At 42.1% G+C, this 26,027-nt stretch overlaps 1 pseudogene; it reads left to right on the plus strand.

Annotated features, from left to right (window-relative positions):
• The window catches only part of LOC110534872, a 106,023-nt pseudogene extending 82,890 nt beyond the window's left edge, over nucleotides 1–23,133 (plus strand).
• Nucleotides 23,134–26,027: the final 2,894 nt, after the last annotated feature.

A 26,027-nucleotide genomic window follows, 5' to 3' on the forward strand; every position in this document is an offset into this window, starting at 1 on the left:
TTCAACAAAACTGTATAAGGCTTGAAATGACTGGTTTCTAAATAATGTATAATCAAATTATAAAATGACTATGATTTCACCTTATAACTGTAAAATACGTATTTGTGGGTTTAGTGTTGTAAAAAATTTGCATATTTTCTAATGGTCTCTCTCGTTCAAACATCTGCCACCTCTATACACAATACCACAAAGCGAAAACAGGTTTTTAGAAATGTTTGCGAATGTATTAAAAATAGATACGTTATTTACATACAGTTGAAGTCGGAAGTTTACAAACACCTTAGCCAAATACATTTAAACTCAGTTTTTCACAATTCCTGACATTTAATCCTTGTAAAATTCCCTGTCTTAGGTCAGTTAGGATCACCACTTTATTTTAAAATGTGAAATGTCAGAATAATAGTAGAGTGATTTATTTCAGCTTTTATTTCTTTCATCACATTCGCATTGGGTCAGACGTTTACATACACTCAATTAGTATTTGTTAGCCTTTAAAATTGTTTAACTTGGGTCAAATGTTTCGGGTAGCCTTCCACAAGCTTTCCACAATAAGTTGGGTGAATTTTGGCCCATTCCTCCTGACAGAGCTGGTGCAACTGAGTCAGGTTTGTAGGCCTCCTTGCTCGCACACACTTTTTGCGACCAAGCTTTAACTTCCTGACTGATGTCTTGAGATGTTGCTTCAATATATCCACATAATTTCCCTTCCTCATGATGCCATCTATTTTGTGAAGTACACCATCCCCTCCTGCAGCAAAGCACCCCCACAACATGATGCTGCCATCCCCGTGCTTCCCGGTTGGGATGGTGTTCTTTGGCTTGCAAGTCTCCCCCTTTTCCTCCAAACATAACAATGGTCATTATGGCCAGTTCTATTTTTGTTTCATCAGACCAGAGGACATTTCTCCAAAAGTACGATCTTTGTCCCCATGTGCAGTTGCAAACTGTAGTCTGGCTTTTTTTTATGGCAGGTTCGGAACAGTGGATTCTTCCTTGCTGAGTGGCCTTTCAGGTTATGTCGATATAGGACTTGTTTTACTGTGGATATAGATACTTTTGTACCTGTTTCCTCCAGCATCTTCACAAGGTCCTTTGCTGTTGTTCTGCTATTGAGTTGCACTTTCGCACCAAAGTACATTCATCTCTAGGAGACAGAACGCGTCTCCTTCCTGAGCGGTATGACGGCTGCGTGGTCCCATGGTGTTTATACTTGCGTACTATTGTTTGTTCAGATGAACGTTGTACCTTCAGACATTTGGAAATTGCTCCCACGGATGAACCAGACTTGTGGAGGTCTACAATATTTTTTCTGAGGTCTTGGCTGATTTCTTTTGATTTTCCCATGTTGTCAAGCAAAGAGGCACTGAGTTTGAAGGTAGGCATTGAAATGCATCCACAGGTAAACCTCCAATTGACTCAAATTATGTAAATTAGCCTATCAGAAGCTTCTAAAGCCATGAGATCATTTTCTGGAATTTTCCAAGCTGTTTAAAGGCACAGTCAACATAATGTATGCTAACTGACCGACTGGATTTGTGATCCAGTGAATTATAAGTGAAATACTCTGTCTGTAAACAACAACAACAAATTACTTGTGTCATGCACAAAGCAGATGTCCTAACTGACTTGCCAAAACTATAGTTTGTTAACAATACATTTTTGAAGTGGTTGAAAACGATTTTTAATGGCTCCAAGCTAATTGTATGTAAACCTCCGACTTCAACTGTAAGTATTCAGGCCCTTTGCTTTGAGACTCAAAATTGAGTTCAGGTGCATCCTGTTTCCATTGATCATCCTGGATTGGAGTCCACCTGTGTTAAATTCTATTTATTGGACATGATTTAGGAAGGCGCACACCTGTCTATATAAGGTCCCACAGTTGACAGTGCATGTCAGAGCGAATACCAAGCCATGAGGTCGAAGGAATTGTCAGAGAGCTCCGTGACAGGATTGTGTCGAGGCACAGATCTGGGGACGGGTTCCAAAAAATGTCTGCAGCATTAAAGGTCCCCAAGAACACGGTTGCCTCCTCCATTCTTAAATGGAAGACGTTTGGAACCACCGAGACTCTTCCTAGAGCTTTCCGCCCGGCCAAACTGAGCAATCGGGGGAAAAAGGGCCTTGGTCAGGGAGGTGACCAAGAACCCAATGGTCACGCTGACAGAGCTCCAATTCCTCTGTGGAGATGGTTGTCCTTCTGGAAGGTTCTCCCATCTCTGCAGCACTCCACCAATCAGGCCTTTATGGTAGAGTGGCCAGACGGAAGCCACTCCTCAGTAAAAGGCACATGACAGTCAGCTTGGAGGCACATAAAGGACTCTCAGACCATGAGAAACAAGATTCTCTGTTCTGATGAAACCAAGATTGATCTCTTTGGCCTGAATGCCAAGTGTCACGTCTGGAGGAAACCTGGAAACATCCCTACGGTGAAGCATGGTGGTGGCAGCATCATGCTGTGGGAATGTTTTGCAGGGACTGGGAGACTAGTCAGGATCTAGAGAAAGATGAATGGAGCAAGTACAGAGAGAGATCCTTGATGAAAACCTGCTCCAGAGCATTCAGGACCTCAGACTGGAACGAAGGTTCACCTTCCAACAGGACAATGACCCTAAGCACACAGCCAAGTTAATGCAGGAGTGGCTTCAGGACAAGTCTCTAAAAGTCCTTGAGTGGACCAACCAAAGCCCGGTCATGAACCCGATCGAGCATCTCTGGAGAGACCTGAAAGTAGCTGTGCAGCAACGTTCCCCATCCAACCTGACAGAGCTTGAAAGGATCTGTAGAATGTGAGAAACTCCCCAAAAACAGGTGTGCCAAGTTTGTAGCGTCATACCCAAGACGACTCGAGGCTGTAATCGCTGCCAAAGGTGCTTCAAGAAAGTACTGAGTGAATGGTCTGAATACTTATGGAAATGTGATATTTCATTGTTTAGACATTTTTGCAAATTTATTAAACTGTTTTTGCTTTGCCATTATGGGGTATTGTGTGTAGATTGATGAGGGGGGGAAAACAATTTAATCAACTTTAGAATAAGGCTGTAGCGTAACAAAATGTGGACAACATCAAGAGGTCTGAAAACTTTCCAAATGCACTCTATAATATTATATATCCTGTTTCCATCCATATGCATGGCATGCCATATACTGTCAAATGTTAACACATTTCCAACTAAAGATGCTCTGAGTATTTCATTGAACATATTGTCTGTTATTTTCCACACAGTATCTGTAATATGCCTAAAAGGGTTTTCAGTTTCTAAGGAAACACTGGCTCCTCGCTCAGCTAAATAAGGCATTCTTGTTATGATGAGTCCAGAAGTCTCCCTAGCGGGGGCTGAGATTGCACTGTGTCTGTATTGAACATCTGAGACTATACTGAAGATAATGATATGAAACCACGCACAGGCCTGCTTGGTGGTGTGGCGTTATGCTGCCAGTTCATCAGTAGATTTAGTTTATGATACTGTCAGCTTTGATTTTTTTAAATTACTTATCTATTGAGCAAAGTGAATGAAACGATGCATGTTTGCTGTTAATCGGTATATTATGATCAGGTTAGGAAAAAAATACAGTACTCACCTGATTTCAAGAACTAGTGTTGGGACACAGTGGTACTGTGTGAGTCTCATTGAGTTCTCCCTGCTCTCTGTCAGGGGTTGGATTTCTTTCAGTCTCCCTGTCGTCAGCATGAGGCAGGGCCAACTCTTGTTTTTATTCTGTTCACATGGACAGGACTGTTCTTACCGCAAGTCTCTGTCAGCAGAATTTCAAATGAATCGCACGAAGCCAGGTTTCCAGACAGGATTGGTTTACAGCACATACAGACAGTGAATCTGTCTCCCTGCACAGCAAGACTTGCAGCGGGAAACAGCAGCTAATTCTAACCTATTCTAATATTAGATAAAGCAAAGATTAGATTTCCTGCCTAGATTCAAGAATTACTACAATAAAGTACCCGCCTCTTCCATTACCTCCCCCATTTTGCCGTCTCTGGGTAGAAAATGGGTATAGGAGTCGATAGGATATAGGAGTAGATCGTAGAGCAAGGAAGCTAAAATGAAAATGATCGACACCAATCAGTTATCACAGGCAGTTTGATATCATTCCTACCGATAAGTAGCCTATACTAGAGAAATGTGACGTTTTTAAATGAAATAAGTAATAAAGAACAGGTGTCCTTAATGTTTTGTACATTGTGTATAACCACCAGAACGTAGGAAAATCCATAATGCAGGTTCTGTTTGGAAAGCTATGAAAGCTACAGCAATGCACTCCAGCATGACCCTCTGCTCATGACCCTCTGTTTTCTGCGGTAGCCTCTGGAGTGACGCCGTTTACCCGATTTGAAGTAACAGTCATGATACCTTTTGACTTTTTTCATTTTCAAACATTCTGTGGGTCGGTCTTATTCTCACATCAGACGGTTTGAGAAAGTCCATGGTTTTCTGGAAGCCATTAAGTCTGACTTGTCCGTGTGGGGCGAATAAGGCTCGTTGAACACTGAGATTAGAGACATGGACTCAGATATGTGGAACAAACAGCACCCTCTCATTATAATTGTCCATAGAGAAATCTACCACAACCGTGTTTGTCCCAGATTCTTTCATAAGATGGGGGCTCTGGGTGTCTGAGAACCCAAGCTCATTAACAAGTGCGTTCCACTGGGCAGTTTCATCCATTTTAAGTAGATCAATTATTTCTCTCTCTGTACCTCCTCTCTCATTCCCTGCTTGCATTAAAGAGCACACAGTAAAACTCCCTAGAACTTCCACTTGTTTTATTTGTAGCTTTTATTGTCCTCCATTTATGCATATAGGTTACATTGTGTGAGGGAGATCCACAGGTTATTAGTGACACACACACGACCAGAGTTGTTTTGTGCCCCCGATTTGGTCTTTACGATGCTCACATTACTAGGGTTACCTTTCTGCCGGTCTCTGTAAACCTCAATATCGAGCTGCGTTTATCTTTCTCCATCTTCTTTTAACCTACTCCTGCACCAGGCAGTTGGAGTATTTTCTTATCTTCTACTGTTTTATATCCCTCTGGCTATTATTTCTGTCCGCCCTGCAGTATTGCTACTTGCCAGCTTCAGACTTAATATTATTGCTGAGTTCATATAGGGGTGTGATTTTAGTGTGGTTTGGCAAGCTTTCACCTTGTGAAAGATAGCTTCCAGTAATTGGGTACACTGACATCGGTACCCATACATTACCCTGTATGGGGAATTTGTTTCTCCTCCTTGCCATGTTAATTCATCTATTCATTGATTGCATTGCCAATGCCAAGTGAAGCTGTTGACATTGCACGTGACTTGTGATTTTCCCACTCACCATTTACATCAGTACCTTTTTGATGTGTAAATGATTCGCTCAGCAAGAGCTTTTTCAAGACATCTGGCACAACATTCATCGGGTTTCATATAGTCTTAGCACAATTGGTTGATTTTCTTATTGAATCCAACACCTGAAGTATTTGAAGTAACTGTATTTTGTCCTGTTTGTCCCAGGAGCAGAAATCTGAAGAGGAGGTGGTAGCGTACCTGGACGGTGCCGATGGAGAGGAGTTTGACCCCAGCACGCTTCCCGACCCGGACAAACTATGCTCTTTCCTCTGCTCTGAGGAAGATGATGACCAGAGCAGGTAAAAACTATAGGCTACTGTACCAGCTAGTTTTTCCTGAAACTGAATGTATGATAGACTAAAAGCTCCAGCCCGAGCATTTAAAATCACTTGACAATGCAGCCGTACCAATAAGGATTTTGTGACTAGTAGATCTGAAAGAACAGGCATCAATTCGACCAAGCCTAGATGTTTGGCTATCACTGTTACATGTCCAATCCTTTAAAAACTACCAGACAGAATCGAGAAGTCATGGGCTTGTGATCCAGCAATGGTCTGACATTTCTCAAGAAATCCATATTGGAAAACAATGAGCTGCTCAGCATTATTGGACCAGCAGTCTGTTGTAGCGAGGGTTGTTTCCTTCGAGCATTCCTAGATTCATTAGATTTGCAATGTTGTATCTCTGCTCGTCTGCCTAGGGTTATTGGGATTTGGGGTGTAATTGACTCTGGAGCAGAACTATACCCTTTCCAGGAGGGAGGACTCCCTTGTAGCCCGCTGGCCGAGGCATTGATCGCTGGGCGTGCGGCAGCTAGGCTATAAAGTGTGTAATTAGAGACAGATTAAAAGTGGCAGCCGAGGGTGAAGGGCAACGCAGCCTCTCGCTACAGGGCAATGCACCAAGGATTTAAAGGCAGAGCGGCAGGCAGTACGAGGCTTCTGGTTTTCTGCTCCACGTCTTCCTCTCTTTTCTCAGTGTCTTAGGTGTCTATTCCGGTGTATTGTCTTTGTGCTCTCGCTCTCTGACTTGATTCTACTTACCTTTCTCCGGCCCTTTTCCGTTCGCTTCCTCACATACACTTCCTTCTCTCTCTGTCTCTCTCCCCTGTGTGTGGAGGAGCAGGTGATGTTCATTCCATCTCCTCCTCCTCCTCCGTAAGCCCACTAGTCCATAGGGCTGGGGGCGAGAACAGATTTATGCTCCCCTGGCGTTCACTGCATGACTACGCTTGCCCGTTACCACGGAGATCTACCACTAGCCTGCCTGCCTCTCTCACCGGGATGCTGGTTTGTAACCAAGGAGGGGGTTCTCAGAACATCACCACTTATTTATCACCCTCACATTGACACCCCCCTCCTCTCTCTCCCCCTCCCTCTGCCTCTTTCCTCCAGTGTATATTAACACCACCTCCTAGTGCCTTCCCCTGGCAGATTTCCCCCCTGTGCAGAGTACCCCCCTGTGCTGCTAGTTTATGGCCTGACCATTGTTACAGCGCACCAAGGATGTACTGTATCCATTCCATATCCCTGCTCAGTCCATCCATGCCTGTATTGGCCTATTCTGACTCACTCCACTGATCATATCCTGTGGTGATGATGAATGACAGTGTAATTGGCAGTCTCCCTGGCTGACGTAATCACTGAGTCATTTGATCGTGATCTCCAGGGCAACAGCCGATGACATGAGTAGCAGCACCGTCAAGTATTTGGATGGATGAATGTCCCCAGGACAGCTCTAAGGCCAATTGGCTGTACCTGGATATAGACGATCATTAGCATGCTACTCGCTAACCATAGGGGTGCAATTGATTGATGCTCAGCCTTTAGCAGACCATATTACCCTCGTTTCTGACACTGTTAACTATGTATCACCACCACCAAAATCAGAATCACTTTATTCGCCAAGTATAAAAATCAACTGTACTAGTTTCAGACTCTGGTCTTGTCCGGTCTTGATTACAGTCTGGAAATATGGTAAAGTGCAGAAAAGAAAGACCTATCAAAGCTGCAGCTAGCTCAAAACAGAGCAGCACATCTAGCTCTTAACTGCACATTCAGAACTAACATCAACAATCGACACATCGACAACAGCTACCCTCGAAGCAGCGTTACCCATGCAGAGCAAGGGGAATAACTGCTCCAAGTCTCAGAGCGAGTGACGTGTGAAACGCTATTAGCGAGCACCCCGCTAACTAGCTAGCCATTTCACATCGGTTACACCAGCCATTAGGCTGATAGGCTTGAAGTCATTAACAGCGCTGTGCTTTAGAAGAGCTGCTGGCAAAACGCACGAAAGTGCTGTTTGAATGAATGCTTATGAATGCTTACGTGCCTGCTGCTGCCTACCACCGCTCAGTCAGACTGCTCTATCAAATCATAGACTTAATTATAACATAACACACAGAAATACGAGCCTTTGGTCATTAATATGATCGAATCCGGAAACTATCATTTCAAAAACAAAACGTTTATTATTTCAGTGAAATACGGAACCGTTCAGTATTTTATCTAATGGGTGGCATCCCTAAGTCTAAATATTCTTGTTACATTGCACAACCTTTAATGTTATGTCATAATTACGTAAAATTCTGGCAAATTAGTTCGCAATGAGCCAGGCTGACCAAACTGTTGCATATACACTGACTCTGCGTGCAATGAACGCAAGAGAAGTGACAATTTCACCTGGTTAATATTGCCTGCTAACCTGGATCTATTTTAGCTATATGCAGGTTTAAAAATATATACTAAGAGCGTTGGACTAGTTAACTAGTCCGTCGCGACGTTACCTGAACGCCCATCTGCGGCCCGCTAACCGTTAGCTGTCTTACCGGCTGCTATCTGAACAGACAATCGGACAATTTATTTATTTTTATTATTATTATGTTTTCTTCTCGGGCCTCTATAACTATATCTATTGTTCTTATTTTTGTTGTTGTTGTGTGATTTGGATTAATCCCCTCTACCACACGGAACCCCACTAATCTACTGACCGAACGCAAGAGGTGGCTAACAACATACCTCCATCCTATGCTAGCTTGCCACCGATGGCCTGGCTAGCTGTCTAAATCGCCGTGACCCTCAACCAACCTCTCCACTCACTGGACCCTTTTGATCACTCGACTAAGCATGCCTCTCCTTAATGTCAATATGTCTTGTCCATTGCTGTTCTGGTTAGTGTTTATTGGCTTATTTCACTGTAGAGCCTCTAGTCCTGCTCACTATGCCTTGTCCAACCTATTGGTTCCACCACCCACACATGCAATGACATCTCCTGGTTTCAATGATGTTTCTAGAGACAATATCTCTCTCTTCATCACTCAATGCCTAGGTTTACCTCCACTGTATTCACATCCTACCTTACCTTTGTCTGTACATTATACCTTGATGCTATTTTATCGCCCCCAGAAACCTCCTTTTACTCTCTGTTCCAGACGTTCTAGACGACCAATTCTTATTGCTTTTAGCCACACCCTTATTCTACTCCTCCTATGTTCCTTTGGCGATGTAGAGGTGAATCCAGGCCCTGCAGTGCCTAGCTCCACTCCTATTCCCCAGGCGCTCTCTTTTGACGACTTCTGTAACCGTAATAGCCTTGGTTTCATGCATGTTAACATTAGAAGCCTCCTCCCTAAGTTTGTTCTATTCACTGCTTTAGCACACTCTGCCAACCCGGATGTTCTAGCTGTCTGAATCCTGACTTAGGAAGACCACCAAAAATTCAGACATTTTAATTCCAAACTACAACATTTTCAGACAAGATAGAACTTCTACTTTTAAAAATCCACCTCTCTAAAAACAAGTCTCTCACCGTTTCCGCCTGCTATAGACCACCCTCTGCCCCCAGCTGTGCTCTGGACACCATATGTGAACTGATTGCCCCCCATCTATCTTCAGAGCTCGTGCTGCTAGGCGACCTAAACTGGAACATGCTTAACACCCCAGCCATCCTACAATCTAAACTTGATGCCCTCAATCTCACACAAATTATCAATGAACCTACCAGGTACCTCCCCAAAGCCTTAAACACGGGCACCCTCATAGATATCATCCTAACCAACTTCCCCTCTAAATATACATCTGCTGTCTTCAACCAAGATCTCAGCGATCACTGCCTCATTGCCTGCATCCGTAATGGGTCAGCGGTCAGACGACCTCCTCTCATCACTGCAAAACGCTCCCTGAAACACTTCAGCGAGCAGGCCTTTCTAATCGACCTGGCCGGGGTATCCTGGAAGGATATTGACCTCATCCCGTCAGTAGAGGATGCCTGGATATTTTTTTTAAATGCCTTCCTAACCATCTTAAATAAACATGCCCCATTCAAGAAATTTAGAACCAGGAACAGATATAGCCCTTGGTTCTCCCCAGACCTGACTGCCCTTAGCCAACACAAAAACATCCTATGGCGTTCTGCATTAGCATTGAACAGCCCCCGTGATATGCAGCTGTTCAGGGAAGCTAGAAACCATTATACACAGGCAGTTAGAAAAGCCAAGGCTAGCTTTTTCAAGCAGAAATTTGCTTCTTGCAACACTCAAAAAAGTTCTGGGACACTGTAAAGTCCATCGAGAATAAGAACACCTCCTCCCAGCTGCCCACTGCACTGAAGATAGGAAACACTGTCACCACTGATAAATCCACCATAATTGAAAATTTCAATAAGCATTTTTCTACTGCTGGCCATGCTTTCCACCTGGCTACTCCTACCCCTGTCAACAGCACTGCACCACCAACAGCAACTCGCCCAAGCCTTCCCCATTTCTCCTTCTCCCAAATCTGCTCAGCTGATGTTCTGAAAGAGCTGCAAAATCTGGACCCCTACAAATCAGCCGGGCTAGACAATCTGGACCCTTTCTTTCTAAAATTATCTGCCGAAATTGTTGCCACCCCTATTACTAGCCTGTTCAACCTCTCTTTCGTGTCGTCTGAGATTCCCAAAGATTGGAAAGCAGCTGCGGTCATCCCCCTCTTCAAAGGGGGGGACACTCTTGACCCAGACTGCTACAGACCTATATCTATCCTACCATGCCTTTCTAAGGTCTTCGAAAGCCAAGTCAACAAACAGATTACCGACCATTTCGAATCTCACCATACCTTCTCTGCTATGCAATCTGGTTTCAGAGCTGGTCATGGGTGCACCTCAGCCACGCTCAAGGTCCTAAACGATATCTTAACCGCCATCGATAAGAAACATTACTGTGCAGCCGTATTCATTGATCTGGCCAAGGCTTTCGACTCTGTCAATCACCACATCCTCATCGGCAGACTCAACAGCCTTGGTTTCTCAAATGATTGCCTCGCCTGGTTCACCAACTACTTCTCTGATAGAGTTCAGTGTGTCAAATCGGAGGGTCTGTTGTCCGGACCTCTGGCAGTCTCTATGGGGGTGCCACAGGGTTCAATTCTTGGACCGACTCTCTTCTCTGTATACATCAATGAGGTCGCTCTTGCTGCTGGTGAGTCTCTGATCCACCTCTACGCAGACGACACCATTCTGTATACTTCCGGCCCTTCTTTGGACACTGTGTTAACAACCCTCCAGGCAAGCTTCAATGCCATACAACTCTCCTTCCTTGGCCTCCAATTGCTCTTAAATACAAGTAAAACTAAATGCATGCTCTTCAACCGATCGCTACCTGCACCTACCCGCCTGTCCAACATCACTACTCTGGACGGCTCTGACTTAGAATACGTGGACAACTACAAATACTTAGGTGTCTCGTTAGACTGTAAACTCTCCTTCCAGACCCATATCAAACATCTCCAATCCAAAGTTAAATCTAGAATTGGCTTCCTATTTCGCAACAAAGCATCCTTCACTCATGCTGCAAAACAAATGCTACTCAACAAATTGGATGCAGTCTATCACAGTGCAATCCGTTTTGTCACCAAAGCCCCATATACTACCCACCATTGCGACCTGTACGCTCTCGTTGGCTGGCCCTCGCTTCATACTCGTCGCCAAACCCACTGGCTCCATGTCATCTACAAGACCCTGCTAGGTAAAGTCCCCCCTTATCTCAGCTCGCTGGTCACCATTGCATCTCCCACCTGTAGCACACGCTCCAGCAGGTATATCTCTCTAGTCACCCCCAAAACCAATTCTTTCTTTGGCCGCCTCTCTTTCCAGTTCTCTGCTGCCAATGACTGGCACGAACTACAAAAATCTCTGAAACTGGAAACACTTATCTCCCTCACTAGCTTTAAGCACCAACTGTCAGAGCAGCTCACAGATTACTGCACCTGTACATAGCCCACCTATAATTTAGCCCAAACAACTACCTCTTTCCCAACTGTATTTTATTTATTTATTTATTTTGCTCCTTTGCACCCCATTATTTTTATTTCTACTTTGCACATTCTTCCATTGCAAAACTACCATTCCAGTGTTAAACTTGCTATATTGTATTTACCTTGCCACCATGGCCTTTTTTGCCTTTACCTCCCTTCTCACCCCATTTGCTCACATTGTATATAGACTTGTTTATACTGTATTATTGACTGTATGTTTGTTTTACTCCATGTGTAACTCTGTGTCGTTGTATCTGTCGAACTGCTTTGCTTTATCTTGGCCAGGTCGCAATTGTAAATGAGAACTTGTTCTCAACTTGCCTACCTGGTTAAATAAAGGTGAAATAAAAAAATAAATAAAATAAAAACTATAAGGTTACAAGCTGACATGGTGAAAATGTGTCATTCTGCCACTGAACAAGGCAGTTAACCCACCGTTCCTAGGCTGTCATTGAAAATAAGAATGTGTTCTTAACTGACTTGCCTAGTTAAATAAAGGTATACAAAATAAAATACTTTTTTTTTTTTTTAAATACTTTTTAAAAAACTTTTTTTAAAGAATCGGCAAAATCGGCGCCCAAAAATACCGATTTCCGATTGTTATGACAACTTGAAATCAGCCCTAATTAATCGGCCATTCCGATTAATCGGTCGACCTCTAATACGTATGCTATGATGCTGGGAAAGTTGTCTCGAGCACCTACAGCGCTGGTCATAAAAAAAAGCTAGATAGGTCATGGATGCAAACAATGTTCTTCCCTAAAAACATAGCAAAATGACATATGTTTCAGTAGCTATAGTTAGCTAGCTAACTATATAGCTTGGTGTCATCATCTAAAATAACCCTAATTTATAAAACAGTTCTTATTTGATTAATGGTGGTCGGACCCATCTATGAGAAGCTAGCCACAATATGGATTAGCCACAATCATTCACTTGCCTTCAGAATAAAAGTATGTCATTGACAGTGAAGCAAATGAATACAAATAGTATAATTATTCCATAATTGAATAGATCATGCTAAACAAGGTTGGAATGTTATATAAAATCAACAAAAGACAATAATTTGTTAATTTGACAAAAATCTGTTGAAATCACACTGGATGTATTATACTTTAGAATTCTATTTCACTGTACAGCCTTACCTAGGACTTGTGGATCAATGACATGGGGTATCAGTCTACTCAGTGACACCCAGATAACATTAGCATTGTAGCTCTTATTTTGTGGGACTGTGAATTGAGCCACATTTATTGTCAACCTATGTGTATTGAACTCTATTCCCGAGGAAAAACAATACTGCGTGGATGTTTTGGAGTCTGATAACTCTGAGGATGACTTTGGGGAAAAAATATCTTAGGTATTGAGTCGACTGATACCCCATTTCATTGATCCCCAATCTTTAGGTAAAGCTGTACAGTGAAATATGAATGTCAATACACACAACAGGCTGACTGGGGAGGTGATTTCACACACTGTCACAGTCCCGCGATAAGCTCTACAACGCTAATATTTGCGTAAACTCTTCACAGTTGTGTTCTGTGGGTGTCATTGATACCCCCAATTCATTGCTTCACATTATCTAGTCGAAATATGGCATGATTCCACCAATTGTAACCTTCTGCATCACTTTCAGAGGTACTTTTATTTTGAAGGCAAAACGCAAATTCCACTATTGTGCCTAATCCTTATTGTGGCTAGCTTCACAACATAACCCGGTCCGCTTGAGCCTCACTAGCCAGATGAAGCTAGCTGGCTGCTTATAACGTTAGCTTTGGGCAATAGGGTTAAGTAGCTGGCTCGCTATTTATTTTCATGAACTGAAGTTCAATTTCAATAGGTGAACCACAAGTGGCTACCTAGCTAATACCTACTCACGAGGATTCCTAAACAGTTGATTGTCAAGGGCAATGAATTCCATTCTCTTGGCTTTAATGGATTTCACCTTTTGAGTTGTCTCGCTGAAATGTTCTTACTCTTTCAAATGACTGCTCGACTTGTTGACTGCTCGATCCACACAGCAGACATTGTGGGCTAGGTTAGGAATGCTGTGTTGCACAACACTTTACGTGGCATCATTGCGTCATGTACCTACCTTTATATAGGTATGCACGTCAGCTTTGACATCGGTATTAAACTAGACATCGGGCCGTTACCCATGTTGGCATTTTTAGCTAATATCGGCCGATTCCAGTATGTTCACCGATATATCGTGCATCCCTAATTCCAACAGTTCACCCAAGTGTTTTGCTCTAAATCACATGTCAAATCGCAATTGCAACATTTGGTTAAAAATAAGGCCTAGATTGTTTCCTCATATCGTGCAGCCCTACGTGGCAGTGTGGAAATGCCCAAATGAGTGCAGGTAATGCAGAAATTTATAAAATTGATCCATTTTTGGTTGAATTGAACACTGTGGCGAAGGACCCATTAAAATCACTGAGAATGTATGTGTTGCCACCCTAGGGTCACTCATTACTCATAAAGCACATTTAGAACTTGTATTATTAAAAAACAAAATACCATCATATCGTCCAGTTTTTTTGTTTTTTTTAATACTGTCATGGGTTTTGACCTAAAATCTCCTGGCACTAGATGGAGTCTGATGCCGTGTATCCTAACATGGTTTCCATGGCCTTTGTTAGTAAAACAGCCCCACAACATTACAGATCCACCACCATACTTCACAGTGGGGATTAGGTTATTTTCTGCATGACCATGGCTCTTTTTATGCCAAACTCACCTCTGGTGTTTTTTGCTAAAAAAGCTCTATTTTGTCTCATCAGACTGTCCAACCTAGTTCCAATCAAAGTTCAAAGACATTTAACAAACTCCAGCCGCTTACGTTTGTGGTTTGGTGACAGCAGAGGCTTTCTTCAGGCAACCCTTCCAAATAACTTTTTGGCATGGAGGTGGTGTTATTGTAGTTTTGGAGACGAAATGTAACCAACTATTGCAATTCTCCAACTGTGATTCTTGGCGATGTATTTTTCCACTTGAACCATCCCTCTCACTGTGCGTGGGGGCGAAATACACTTGTGTCCTCTTCCAGGCAGGTTCATCACTACTTCAGTTGTTTTACATGTCTTATTGCACTAATAGTGGAGATGGGTATTTTCAGGCGTGTAGCTATCTTTTTAAAGCCATTACCTGATTGGGAAGGCTAACAACCTTTTGTCTTATTTCATTTGTGTGTGCTCAGTCATCCATCAACATGGTAAAGGACAAAGGGAGTGTCACCTCATATTTATACCCTAGTGAAACAGGAAGTCATGGCTGACGACTTAAAAACTTCTTAGGAATCGGCATCCCGTCAACGGGACAGTTAATGTGTCTTGCTTGTGTCACCATCGCAGATTTTAGAGAAACAACAAATGTCGGTACATTGTCTTATATCGGCTGAAAGCTTAAATTCTTGTTAATATAACTGCACTGTACAATTTACAGTAGCTATTACTGCAAAAAAGGCCATGCAATTGTTTTTTCATTTTTTTCATTTTTTCACCTTTATTTAATCAGGTAGGCAAGTTGAGAACAAGTTCTCATTTACAATTGCGACCTGTTTGAGGTGAGCTCCTAACAAAACACTTTTTTCACCGCATTAGGCTTGATAAATTTACCTCTGAAGGTAAAATGTGTACTTACATTCTGAAATATTGCTCTGATTTATCATCCAAAGGGTCCCAGAGATAACATGAAGTGTTGTTTTGTTAGATCAAATACTTTTTCATGTCCTAAAAACGTCCATATAGCATGCACGATCGGTTTTGTATTTCCACTCGTTCAATTAGCAAAGAATGTAATCTGTGAAAATCTCACCCTAAACGTTGTTTCAACCAGTCAAATCACGTTAGTATGTATTCCTCAGAGATCCTAGAATGTAACGAGACTTCACTATATCATTAGGGGTGTAGTATATCCTATAGGACACCATATTTGTTCAGAGAGCGACACCTTCATGGCACCCCGATGACACGGACGGTTTTCACTTGAACGACTTTGTCAAATAAGCACCAATTGGGGTCAAACGAAGCTAGCTAGATAGCCAATGAGCTGGGCTTTACGGGAGTATCCGGAAAACTTTTATCTGTCGGAAAATGTAGCTACTAACCTTGTACGACAGCATGGCTTTTCCTTTTGGACAAGAATTATAATAATATTCAGAGTTATGAAAACTGGTTGTTTTGCAAATGTTGAACTTATGGCTACTAATACTGGAAAAGCTCAATCAAAGTCCAAGTATACAGATTTGAAGATATTCTTGCAGAAAAAATGTAGTATGAATGCAAATGTCTCCTTCACGATTTCCCAAATGTACCTGGGTGACTTCACACTAAATGTCATGTAGATCGCTCATTTAAAAAAAGGGGGCTGATTGCACTCTTTTTCAAAAATGTGGGCGTATGTGGCATTGTATTGTAACAACTGCTCATTTTAGTGCCATTTTATTGACCCCAGCACAAGGTGGACCTGTGTAATTATCATGCTGTTTAATCAGCTTCTTGATATGCCACACTTGTCAGGTGGATGGATCGTGGCAAATGAGAAATGCTCATTAACAGGGATGTGAACAAATTTGTGCTCAAAATTGGAGAGAAATAAGCTTTTTGCGCTTGTGGAACATTTCTGGGATCTATTATTGCAACCCAACACTTTACATGTAGCGTTTATATTTTTGTTAAGTATAATTATTTCTTGATGACCATTTCTTTCTTAAATGTTTTAACTCAAAGGTTAGATTCATATGATATTTTGAGTGTAAGATATAGCTGATAAACAGCAATGAACAGGATCAATAATTCAGGAGGCCACCGTAGTATTTTAGATTTGTGTGTCTGTGTATCTGTGTTTTGTTACTTGTCTTTTTTTTGTGTGGACCCCACGAAGAATAGCTGCTGCTTTGGCAAAAGCTACTGGGGATCCGAATAAACCAACTAATACACATACCCGGAATTTGACTTGGTGAATAGTTGCTGCCATCAATAGACAATGTACAAATAGAATACAGAAACATAATCAACATACGGAATATACAATATAAATACAGAAAACATAAAACTCTGGAGTATAAGCTGATAAGCTGTGAGGATATAAGGTGAGGCGAGTTACTTTTAACAGTAACCTTGCCAACAACAAACATATAGACAAGTGAATTCTCTTGACAGTCTTTCTGCTAACAAGACAGAGGAGTAATTTCACCCAAAGTAAAAAGGAAGGGGAAAACCAGTGGTGCATTTGTCTTGCTTTGCTGTTTGTTAGTGCTGACAGGGTGGTTCTCTCTAACCTTAGCCCATGGTGAACACAACCTGAGCCCAAATTAAAAACGTAGTTTGTAGAAAATCTGTTTGGTGCAGATAGTAAGAACATTAGATGTTGGGGAATCGTCCCACCGATTCTGAATAAATTACGTTTGCAACACAACTTAAGCCATTACTGACGTGAGGGCCATAACATATGAAACATTCCCTCTTATCAGTTGTTAACCCCATCTCAGTCTATACATTATATACCACCATATACAGTTCTGTGTGCATCCACTGGAGAAAAGCCTTAAATGATTCAACAGACTTAAGCCTTGTTCACACTGCGAGACAAATCTGTTTTGGAGTACTGACAGTCCAAACAGCAAGTTACAAGTGACCAAATCATATTTGTGTGTGTTCAGACAGCAGTCATTTGTTGACATGGTTCTGCTAGTTGTCATAGTAATAATGACGGGTGAGTGCACAATGGTGTAGGCTGATTGGTGGTGGTGTGCTCGTGCTTCCCATCACTCAGAAGTGTATGTAGCAAACAAAGGTGACGACAACGCCTGCATGAACATTTCTCAATGTTCAAAATCATAGTGGGTTTTTTTTAAGCCTCAAAGGATATGATTATCCAAATTTCAAAACAAGTCATTTTTGGCTAGCCAAGGCAGTCAACTGGCTAGCCAAGGCAGTCAACTAGCTAGCCAAGGCAGTCAACTAGCTAGCCAAGGCAGTCAACTAGCTAGCCAAGGCAGTCAACTATCTAGCCAAGGCAGTCAACTAGCTAGCCAAGGCAGTCAACTATCTAGCCAAGGCAGTCAACTATCTAGCCAAGGCAGTCAACTATCTAGCCAAGGCAGTCAGCTAGCTAGCCAAGGCAGTCAGCTAGCTAGCCAAGGCAGTCAGCTAGCTAGCCAAGGCAGTCAGCTAGCTAGCCAAGGCAGTCAGCTAGCTAGCCAAGGCAGTCAACTAGCTAGCCAAGGCAGTCAGCAAGCTAGCCAAGGCAGTCAGCTAGCTAGCCTAGGCAGTGAACTAGCTAGCTGGGTAGCTGTTTAGCTTTCTAGCACATGTTCACATGAACAATGAACACAATTACATTTTATGGATGGCAATTTGAATGCACAGAGATACCGTGATGAGATCCTAAGGCCCATTATTGTGCCATTCATTCGCCGCCATCACCTCATGTTCCAGCATGATAACCTAGCCCCATGTCGCAAGGATCTGTACACAATTCCTGGAAGCTGAAAATGTTACAGGTCTTCCATGGCCTGCATACTCATTAGACATATCACCCATTGATCATATTTGGGATGCTCTGGATCGACGTGTACAATGGTGTGTTCCGGTTCCCGACATTATCCAGGAACTAAGCACAGTCATTGAAGAAGAGCTGGACAACATTCCACAGGCCACAATCAACACCCTGATCAACTCAATGCAAAGGAGATGTCTCGCTGCATGAGGCAAATGGTGGTCACACCAAATAGTGACTGGTTTTCTGATCCATGCCCCTATTTGTTTTTTTTAAGGTATCTATGACTAACAGATGTACAGTGCCTTGCGAAAGTATTCGGCCCCCTTGAACTTTGCGACCTTTTGCCACATTTCAGGCTTCAAACATAAAGATATAAAACTGTAATTTTTTGTGAAGAATCAACAACAAGTGGGACACAATCATGAAGTGGAACGACATTTATTGGATATTTCAAACTTTTTTAACAAATCAAAAACTGAAAAATTGGGCGTGCAAAATGATTCAGCCCCTTTACTTTCAGTGCAGCAAACTCGCTCCAGAAGTTCAGTGAGGATCTCTGAATGATCCAATGTTGACCTAAATGACTAATGATGATAAATACAATCCACCTGTGTGTAATCAAGTCTCCGTATAAATGCACCTGCACTGTGATAGTCTCAGAGGTCCGTTAAAAGCGCAGAGAGCATCATAAAGAACAAGGAACACACCAGGCAGGTCCGAGATACTGTTGTGAAGAAGTTTAAAGCCGGATTTGGATACAAAAAGATTTCCCAAGCTTTAAACATCCCAAGGAGCACTGTGCAAGCGATAATATTGAAATGGAAGGAGTATCAGACCACTGCAAATCTACCAAGACCTGGCCGTCCCTCTAAACTTTCAGCTCATACAAGGAGAAGACTGATCAGAGATGCAGCCAAGAGGCCCATGATCACTCTGGATGAACTGCAGAGATCTACAGCTGAGGCGGGAGACTCTGTCCATAGGACAACAATCAGTCGTATATTGCACAAATCTGGCCTTTATGGAAGAGTGGCAAGAAGAAAGCCATTTCTTAAAGATATCCATAAAAAGTGTCATTTAAAGTTTGCCACAAGCCACCTGGGAGACACACCAAACATGTGGAAGAAGGTGCTCTGGTCAGATGAAACCAAAATTGAACTTTTTGGCAACAATGCAAAACGTTATGTTTGGCGTAAAAGCAACACAGCTGAACACACCATCCCCACTGTCAAACATGGTGGTGGCAGCATCATGGTTTGGGCCTGCTTTTCTTCAGCAGGGACAGGGAAGATGGTTAAAATTGATGGGAAGATGGATGGAGCCAAATACAGGACCATTCTGGAAGAAAACCTGATGGAGTCTGCAAAAGACCTGAGACTGGGACAGAGATTTGTCTTCCAACAAGACAATGATCCAAAACATAAAGCAACATCTACAATGGAATGGTTCAAAAATAAACATATCCAAGTGTTAGAATGGCCAAGTCCAAGTCCAGACCTGAATCCAATCGAGAATCTGTGGAAAGAACTGAAAACTGCTGTTCACAAATGCTCTCCATCCAACCTCACTGAGCTCGAGCTGTTTTGCAAGGAGGAATGGGAAAACATTTCAGTCTCTCGATGTGCAAAACTGATAGAGACATACCCCAAGCGACTTACAGCTGTAATCGCAGCAAAAGGTGGCGCTACAAAGTATTAACTTAAGGGGGCTGAATAATTTTGCACGCCCAATTTTTCAGTTTTTGATTTGTTAAAAAAGTTTGAAATATCCAATAAATGTCGTTCCACTTCATGATTGTGTCCCACTTGTTGTTGATTCTTCACAAAAAAATACAGTTTTATATCTTTATGTTTGAAGCCTGAAATGTGGCAAAAGGTCGTAAAGTTCAAGGGGGCCGAATACTTTCGCAAGGCACTGTATATCTGTTTTCCCAGTCATGTAAAATCCATAGATTAGGGCCTGATGAATTTATTTCAATTGACTGATTTCCTTATATGAACTGTAACTCAGTAAGATCTTTGAAATTGTTTCATGTTGCGTTTATATTTTTGTTCAGTGTAATCATCTAGCTAGCATATAATTATGCAATTCAGTAAAGTAATTATACACCTACTAATATCCTAAACACTTAAAATGCATGTCATATCATGATGTTCAGAGTTTTAAGCCAAGCCTCCATGTCCACCCCCATCTCGCACTCACCCCGCAAAATTTCAATCGCATCTCACACCCGACACTTGTCCATCAAGCATGTAAACAAATAGCTTGCCTGGTCCATGGAAAGCTGCTCAATCTGCATTGACTGGTGGAATCATTTTAAGCTAAATGAGCTAATTGTAAAAACTGTTGACTTAACAAGTTAAAAAAGGAATAGAAAGGAACAATATAAACCAGTACTTTTTCTGATTTTAACCGGTTCAGAACTTTATTATACAGGTCAGAACAGTGGAATGGAATGAAAATAATTGTAGTTCTGAACGAAATGATTGGTAAATCATTTTGGTTCCAACCCCTGAATTGAACTAAACAATCCATGCAGAAATGCATATGACTGCAGTCATGCATACACCAACATTTACAACCAGCCAGCTTGTACAGGACATTCTGAGCTTTCCTTACCTTTGGAACTTCTGTAAAGATTTATTTATTTAAGATACACTACCAATTGTTCCATCATAGACATGTAGCTATATAGGGCATGTTATTTTCCCCTGGTCAGGTTCTTGTTCTCAGAAGACACAGCTTGGCTGGTGTGTGATGGCGCCCAGGAGTGTATTAAACACACTACTATATGAGACCTGCTGGCCTTTGGAATTCAATTGAGTCTACAGGAAAAACACTTACGATAAGAGCATGATACAGGGGTCAGTTAAGGGGTAAATTAAAAACTTGCCAGAAGAATGAGTCAGATGTTTGATCTTTGAAGTCTATTGTTGCTGCTCTTTTAGCTATTTTATACTGAACAAACACAACATGTAAAGTGCTGGTCCCGTGTTTCATGAGCTGAAATAAAAGCTTATTTCTCTCAAAGTTTGTTAGCTAGCATTTTATCCTTTGCTAAGATGATCTATCCACTTGACAGGTGTGGTATATCAAGAAGCTGATTAAACACTATGCTAATTACACAGGTGCACCCTGTGCTGGGGACATTAAGGCCATAGATTTCTTAAGTTCAGAGGGAGCTTGCAAATGGCATGCTGATTGCAAGAATGTCCACCAGAGCTGTTTCCAGAGAATTGTATGTTAATATCTCTATCATAAGCCGTGTCCAACCGTCCTCACAACCGCAGACCACGTGTAACCACACCAGCATAGGGCATCCACATCCGGCTTCTTCACCAGCGGGATCGTCGGGGTGTGGGGGGGATAGAGGAGTATTTCTATCTCTAAAGCCCTTTTGTGGGGGAAAACTAATTCTTATTGGCTGGGCATATGCCCTCCCAGGCCTACCCCATGGCTGCCCAGTCATGTGAAATCCATAGATTAGGGCCTAATGAATTGATTTAAATTGACTGATTTCCTTATATGAACTGTAACTCAGCAAAGTCGTAGAAATGTTTTATGTTGCGTTTTATATTTTTGTTCAGTATAGATTAAAATTGCAAACAACTTACTCTGATCAGGTGGGACCATTCCCCAAATTCTCATGTTTTCACTATGTGCACCAAACAGATTTTCTACCAACTAAGTTCTTAATTTGGGCTCAGGTTGTCTTTACCAGGGGCTAAGGTTAGAGAGAACCACCCTGTCAGCACTAACAAACAGCAAAGCAAGACAAATGTACCACTGGTTTTCCCCTTCCTTTTTACTTTGGGTGAAATTACTCCTCTTTATGGCTAGCGGAAAGACTGTGTCAAGAAAATGCACTTGCCTGCATGTTTGTGGTTGGCAAGGTTACTTTAAAAGTAACGCATTATACATTAATTGGAAGAAACAGGCGAAACGAGGCGGTACCATCCAACAAAAAAATGCTTGTTTTATATTTCCGTTGTGAACCGTTTTCCACATTGTGCCCTAATGAATTGACCCACAATGGGGTTCTGCATGCATGGTAGCCATTTTGTATTCCTAGTGCTCACCCACCCAGCCCCTGAGCTGTGGAGTGTCAACAATCAGAGGTGCAGATAATAGAAGAGACAGCTCTATCAGCAATAACTGTGTTTCACTCTACTTCCTGTTCACATGATAAATAATTCCCCACTCCCTTGATCCACACCAATTGACTTAATCAAAGTTAAGTTGTGTTCCCCAAGTTTTAGACTTTTTTCGGCTCATTTGTTCAATTAATCCCATTACGCCATTGCTGGTGTCTGATCATCCCGGCCATTTCACAACTTTGAATAAAGAGAGCCAGCAATCTCCCCTATCAGATGGATATGAGACGGGTGCCTCTTTCCATCCCTCTCAATTACAAATAATCTTGAGCAGCCTCATGCAATCAAATAGCTAGCAACATTGGAAGATTTTTAACCAAGATACCTCCCAGGGTTGCAATCCTCTACCTCTGTTTTACACAGATCCCCATGAACCACGGTATGTCTCATAACACCTTTTTTTCAAAGACCATCTCCATAGACCGACCCTCAATATAAACTGCACTCCCATTTATGTGAGCTAAACTGATTGTTGAAACCTTTCTCCTCTCTTTGTTTAAAGCCATGCTGCTGGGATGAGGAAGCGCAGCCTCAGTGACTGCAGCGATGACTCTGGTGAGGAAGACGAGGTAGAGGGGAGCAGGAAGAGACCAAGGCAACAGGCAGCTGCCAAGCCCCTGGACACTGGCCTCTCTCTGGCTGAGGACGAAGAGCTGGTCCTGCATCTGCTAGGGAACCGGCGCTAGGGCTCACGAAAGAGAGGACATTTACCGAACACTCTGTGTTATGGAGGATCCTCTTCAATGTCTTGTCGTCATTATTTGGATGTTCCCCACTATTTTGGGAACATTGGAGATTTCCCAAACTGTCAAATAAAACATACAATTTACTGTTACATGTGGTTGTTTTACTGTAGTTACCTGTGCTTGTTTGGTAAAAAAAAAAAATGCAATTTAACATGGAAAACATTTCACAAGTGCTTTAGTTAGTACCTATCCACATATTGTTTTTCTTTTCTTCTCAAATGTTTCTCTTTGTTCTTAAAGAACCATTCAAGTACCCATCCATTTTATGACAAAGTGATATCTCACAACCATTTCCTTGGCGTACGTGTTTCTCTGCATCTCGTTCCAAGTGATGTCTATTGTAAGATAATGGCATGGAACATGCTGCACCTTGACTGGAATGATTTGATTCTAGCTCGATGCAGGGGCCACCATTCACTTGGTTAAAGCCTGAAGCACACTTTCATGTTTTTCTTTTTACAGATGTAAATGACTTTGGCACATTCTAGAAGGAAATTAATGTATAATTCCTTCTACCCCCTGTGGCCTCACCAGATATCTACTCCACACACTACTAGGGGGGACTGGCAGGCTGACAGATGTACAGTACAAGTCAAAAGTTTGAACACACCTACTCATTCCAGGGTTTTCTTTATTTGTACTATTTTCTACATTGTAGAATAAGAGTGAAGACATCAAAACTATGAAATAACACATGGAATGATGTAATAACCAAAAAAGTGTTAAACAAATCAAAACATATTTGAGATTCTTCAAAGTAGTCACCCTTTGTCTTGACAGCTTTGCACACTTGGCATTCTCTCAACCAGCTTCATAAGGTAGTCACCTGGAATGCATTTCAATTAACAGGTGTGCCATGTTAATTAGTGGAATTTCTTTCGTTAATGCGTTTGAGCTAATCAGTTGTGTTGGGACAAGGTAGGGGTGGTATACAGAAGATAGCGATATTTGGTAAAAGACCAAGTCCACCAACAGCTCAAATAAGCAGAGAGAAATGACAGTCCATCATTACTATTAGATATGAAGGTCAGTCAATTTGGAAAATTTCAAGAACTTTTACATTTTCTTGAAGTGCAGTGCAAAAACCATCAAGCGCTATGATGAAACTGGCTCTCACGAGGACCGCCACAGGAGAGGAAGACCTAGAGTTACCTCTACTGCAGAGGATACGTTCATAAGAGTTACCAGCCTCAGAAATTGCAGCCCAAATAAATGCTTCACAGAGTTCAATTAACAGATACATAACATCAACTGTTCAGAAGAGACTGCGTGAATCAGGCTTTCATGGTCGTTTTGCTGCAAAAAAAACAATACTAAAGGGCACCAATAAGAAAAAGAGACATACTTGGGCCAAGAGACCCGAGCAATGGACATTAGACCGGTCGGAAATCTGTCCTTTGGTCTAATGAGTCCAAATTTGAGATTTTTGGTTCCAACCTCCATGTCTTTGTGAGACGCAGAATAGGTGAACAGATGATCTCCGCATGTGTGGTTCCCACCATGAAGCATGGAGGAGGAGGTGTGATGGTGTGGGGGTGCTTTGCTGCTGACACTGTTGGGGATTTATTTAGAATTCAAGGCACACTTAACCAGCATGGCTACCACAGTAGCGATACGCCATCCCATCTGGTTTGCGCTTAGTGGTACTGTCATTTGTTTTTCAACAGGACAATGACCCAACACACATCCAGGCTGTGTAAGGGCTATTTGACCAATAAGGAAAGTGATGTAATGCTGCATCAGATGACCTGGCTTCCACAATTTCCCGATCTCAACCCAATTGAGATGGTTTGGGATGAGTTGAACCACAGAGTGAAGTAAAAGCAGGCAACGAGTGCTCAGAGTATATGGGAACTCATTCAAAATTGGTGGTAAAGCGTTCCAGGTGAAGCTGGTTGAGAGAATGCCAAGAGTGTGCAAAGCTGTCATCAAGGCAAAGGGTTGAATCTAAAATGTATTTTGATTTGTTTAGCACTTTTTTTGGTTACTACGTGATTCTGTATGTGTTGTTTCATAGTTTTGATGTTTTCACTGTTATTCTACAATGTAGAAAATAGTAAAAAGAAAAACCCTGGAATGAGTAGATGTGTCCAAAGTTTTGCCTGTCAGTGTACATTATGCAGACATGCTTGTCCCAGATCCCAAAACCACTCTCTATTTTCTGACCCTTTCACTTTTTGTGTTAAATATTCTCTTGCTGTCCCGTTGGTACTCTCTTTCACTCTTGTTGCTCTCCATCACACAGTTTCCCCCATTACATCTTACTCCTCTCTCGGTTTTGTTCTCTGGCTCTCACTGGCTTTTTCATCATGGATTTTTTTCTGTCTCCACTTGTCATATTCCCCCTTTCCCCTCACTGCAGTTCCAGCTTTGAAAGCTGCCCTTTCTCTGGCTTTAAGCCAATGCAGGCTCAGATTACTTCAAACCACTGCCTTCTTTGTGTGAAGCATAAATTGCTGCATCACTGGTCCAAAACAAACAACAGTAATGTAAATCCTTCAAGTCCCAGTCACCATCTGTGTCCCATTACCTGTTATTGCTTTATCCCATTTTTTGGGGGGGCTTATTTGTTTATTTTTTATGCTCGGCTGTAGTGCCACTTGACTTGACAGAAATGAAAGATCCATGTCATTGACGGTAATATCAAAATAGGTGTCACTAGAGTTGCAAAATTCCCTCAACTTTCTGGTAAGATTCTCAGGTTTTCCAGAAGTCCTGGATGAAGGATTCCCAGATGTCCTGCTTATTCTTGATGACAGGAATATTCTAACCAGGATTTCTGGACATTTTTTGGTAAAGTTACGGTAATTTTGTAATGGGGCACAGTTGGTGACAGGGACTTCGAGGTATCCTATTACTTTTATTGGCATCGGTGGTGCAGCTTGTTATGCCTTTCACAGAGAAGGAAGTGGTTTCATGTCTGAGGCTCGCCTGGGGCAGCTTTCAGATCTCGAGCTCCCAGCACATCATGCTCAAAGATTAC

This window comes from Oncorhynchus mykiss, chromosome 10 (genome assembly GCF_013265735.2).
Source record: "Oncorhynchus mykiss isolate Arlee chromosome 10, USDA_OmykA_1.1, whole genome shotgun sequence".
Taxonomy (NCBI): domain Eukaryota; kingdom Metazoa; phylum Chordata; class Actinopteri; order Salmoniformes; family Salmonidae; genus Oncorhynchus; species Oncorhynchus mykiss.